We start from the raw sequence: 3,884 nt of genomic DNA on the forward strand, positions 1-3,884 counted from the left end.
TGTCTCTGGACTCCCATGTAGTCGACCGCAGTTCGTGTCCCGGACCCAGTGGCTTAAAACTTCCTCCGGGCACGTGTGCGTGTGTACCCAAGATCCCGAGAGGAGAACAGAGGAGAAGGGATTGCGGCATGACCATCCCTCCTGGGGAGTGATTTCTCGCTTTCTATCTCTATGTTTTTCTCTGTCTGTCTGGTGAGGGGATGTGCCCTATAGCAAAAACCCCTCAAAAAAAAAAAAAAAAAAAAGAATTCATTGGAAACAGAGCATCCAAAAGCATCAGATGTCGGCTTTTCAGCTGTGATTTCGTGTAAATCTCTTTGTAACCTTTATGGCGAACGTTCGTGCTCTCGTGGGAAGGAAATAGAATCTGGGTCAGTAAGAGTCTTGCACCTCGATTGCATCTCTCATGTGGAGTTTGCCAACTAGACAGCTATGAAGGATGGCCATACTCTCCCATCTGTCCCTGGATGACATAAATAACATTTGCTTTTTTTGTTTAGACTGAAATAACGTTTTCCAAGAAGAAAATAAAAAAATAAAAATAAAAGGAAGGGAAGGGAAAAGAAAAAGCTAACTACCACGCTGGTGACCTGGAAGGATCCTCCCGCTGTTCTGGGGAACGGCGACAAGGACAAGCCTCCTGGGCCCAACTCTTAAGCTGCCGATGGAGCCAGGCCGGGCAGAGAGGCCTCTGGAGGAGAGGACAGTGGCCTAGAGAGACGCTGTTGCGTGAGCAGCATCTGGAAGAGAAAAGCAGCACCCAGACCTTTCTAGACTGGCTGGCCTGGGGCAGGGATGCCTGGGCCTGCCAGGGGGGCTTCGCACATACAAAACCGGAGCTTGAGGAGCTTGAAAACCTGACGCCAGCCTGTGTGCTGCTCTGGAAGGCTTTCTAAGCAGCTGGGCCCGATCTCTGAACCCACCGGCCTCCTGGGAGCCCTGCGGCCGCGTCTGCTCAGCACCCTGTGGCCTGAGAAGGGCCTCTGTCATAGTTGAGTCACACATGGACCACCTGCTCTGCACACGACCCCAGCTGTCTCCTGGAGGCTCTTTTTGGGGTGTCGTCTCTCAACAGACCCCAACCTCCCACAGGCCTCATCCCTCCTTCACCCCAGCAGCGCACTTGTGCCCTGGTTTAGGACCCTGCCTCTGACGCCGTGGCTCCTTACCTTCCAACGGAGCCTTTCATTACTCCCAGGAATGCAAAGTGTGCAAAGATTGTGTCCCATAAACCAAGTACATTTTATTGCATAATAATCCCCATCCCCATGACAACCAATGTTGTCACCCTGAGTTGATACCATACCAGTCAAAAGCAAAGACACTTCTCATGGTAAATGTATCATTTCCATTATCCTTCTTTAAATATCCGAAGTAGTTCGTGCCCCATCCCCTTGAGGCTTGTGGAGACCCCAGGCTGGGAACTTCTTTTCTGGGGGCTAATGTGGAGTGAGTGTGGCCACATCTCCCTGGGTTTCCTTTCTCACAGATGGGCGAACTGAGTGAGGCTCTTCGTTTTGTGGAGGCTTGCCGTCATCAGAGGGACAAAAAAAAAAAAAAAAATCACTGTGGAAATTGGGATGATTTAAATCGCCCCTTCCTGGGACCAGCAGTTAGCGTAATGGCTATGTCGCTGGACCCCCACGTAGTCGACCACGGCTCGCGTCCGGACTCGGTGGCTTAAAACTCAAACCGGGCGCATGTGCGTGCGTGCTCAAGATCCCGAGAGGAGAATGGAGAAGGGATTGCTGCGTGGCCATCCCCCCGGGGGGTGATTTCTCACTTTCTGTCTCTCTGTCTCTCTCTGTCTGGCGAGCGCATGCGCCCTATAGCGAAAACCTCTCCAAAAAAAAAAAATAATAATAAATTGCCCCTTCCTGATCTTAGCTCCTCATAACATTAGACTTTTTAAGACATAAAAATATATTTTTACATTTTTTTCAGAGGGTGCATGTGCTCAATAGAAAGAGGGAGAGGGAGAAAGCACCCCACAATGGAGCGCGGTCACACTGCGACCCCTTTTCCATTTCTCCAGCCTGTTGGGATTTGGAGCATGTGTATACACCCAGCGTGTTTTCTAAGCCACTGGGGCTGGGATTCGAACGGCATGGTCAGCTCTGTGGGATCTGGCTCCCTGAGTCCCTAAGCCACAGGACTGGCCTAGACATGAAAATAATCAAGCTGGAAAGGCTTGCCTTCTGCCCCCGAGGTGCCTTTCTGCTTCCAGCCCAGCCCTTCCTGGGTTCTTGGAATCGACCTTCCAGCTGCTTGGGCAGAAGGCCAGGACTGACGAGGCAGAAAGGACTGAGGTTACCTGGGTGTGCCCTAGGACCATTGCTATTTTGAGGGAAAGGCTTCAGTGGTCAATTATTTTTGAGAATGACAAGGTTAAACGAAGGTATACTGGTTTAGTTTAGTCTTGCATTTACTTCAGGAGTTTCTTCTTCTTCTTTTCTTCTTTTTTTAAGTTTTTGCCATAGGGCACATGTGCTCACCAAGAAAGACAGGGATAGTGAGAGGGAAAGTGAGAAATTGCCCCCCCCCCAGGGGGATGGCCACACCACAATCCCTTCTCCTCCATTCTCCTGGGACTTGGGACATGCATGCACATGCGCTGGGCGTGAGTTTCAGACTGGGTCCAGGACTCAAACTATGGTTGGTCATGTGGGAGTCTAGTGCCTTAACCAGCAGGCCACCTACTGGTCCCACTTCAGGAGCTTTTAAAATGCCTTGGTCCCCAGGCTCTGCCAGGTGGGTGAGATTATCTCCCAACGTATTGGACCTGAGTTCTCTTCAGAGGAGACCCGTCAGCACCTCCCGGGCACTGGGGACCATATATCCTTCCAGATAAGAACATGAGTTTCATGGAGGCAGAAGGCCCGCATTCCACCTTTGACCAGATGTGGCCTGGCCCAGGTAGAGCCAGTCTAATCTCCACCAGAATCTACTCCTGGCTTTGTAAATGTGGGTCCTCCTGCCATGGCTCCCCACACCACTCGCTGCTCACCTTAGTTTAACCTGGAAAGAAACTGTCCAAGGGACTGCGGAAGCCCAGGGACTGCTCAGAGAGACGCCATGTCTAGGGGCTTTGTGTCCCCAGCAGAACCTCCAAGGCTGGTGGAAGCAGGAAGGACGGAGGATGCAGGGCTCTCCCAGGGTGTGACTGAGCTCAGCCTGAGGCTGGAAAGGGGTGCTCTGGGGATCCAGGCAGTGGCAGAGAAAGAGAGAGCTGCTCCCACATGGTGACAGTGCCCCACACCTGCCCCTGCAGACCACGCCCTCTCAGGCAGCCCCTCCAACATGCCTGGGCAGGAGGAAGCCACCTGGAGCAGAGGCCTCCCAGTGTCTGTCCTCACCAGGGTGGGGACACTGTCTCCAAGAGGAAGCTCCTCTCCTAGCTGCTCTTCAGTGGTGGCGCTCAGAGGCTGACGATGGCAAGGCGAACAGGCCCAGGCTCCCTTGGAGAGCAGGTCAGAGGGGCCAGCAGTGGCTGGTGGTTAAGGTGCTGGACACCCCCACATGGCTGACCATGGTTCAAGTCCTGGGCCTGGTGGCTTGCTTTCTCACTTTGCCTTTCTCTCTCTGTCTCTCTTTGAGCAAATTAAAATAAAATGAATGAATAAATAAAATTAAAAAAAAAAGAAAAAGAAAGATAACAGGAGGGTCCCCATGTAGAACGGCGCCTATGTGCTCTTTCCCGCTGTCCAGGGTGGGTTTTGAGACCCTGGGGAAATTCTCCCCCCAGCTCCCAGACACTCTCCCTCCGTCCCCCTGCCCACTCTGGTGGGGAGGGGCACCCCTGCTCCAGGTGGCCACCAGCACAGGCTGGGTTGCCCTGTGAGCATTAGTGGGCGTGGGGGTGGGAGGTGGGGGACAGGTGGGGG

The 3,884-nt window shown here is 52.8% G+C and overlaps 1 long non-coding RNA gene across 1 annotated transcript in view; it reads right to left on the minus strand.

The window, feature by feature from the left end:
• The window catches only part of LOC102487612 (uncharacterized), a 9,154-nt gene extending 7,839 nt beyond the window's left edge, over positions 1-1,315 (minus strand). The window contains exons 1-2 of the long non-coding RNA XR_003547715.1: positions 1,170-1,315; positions 579-740 (exon numbers count right to left, since the gene is read on the minus strand). This is a non-coding gene — a long non-coding RNA (uncharacterized LOC102487612). The remainder of the gene's footprint in view (positions 1-578; positions 741-1,169) is intronic.
• Between the last annotated feature and the right edge of the window lie 2,569 nt (positions 1,316-3,884).

Source organism: Tupaia chinensis, unplaced genomic scaffold (genome assembly GCF_000334495.1).
Source record: "Tupaia chinensis unplaced genomic scaffold, TupChi_1.0 Scaffold000074_1, whole genome shotgun sequence".
Taxonomy (NCBI): domain Eukaryota; kingdom Metazoa; phylum Chordata; class Mammalia; order Scandentia; family Tupaiidae; genus Tupaia; species Tupaia belangeri.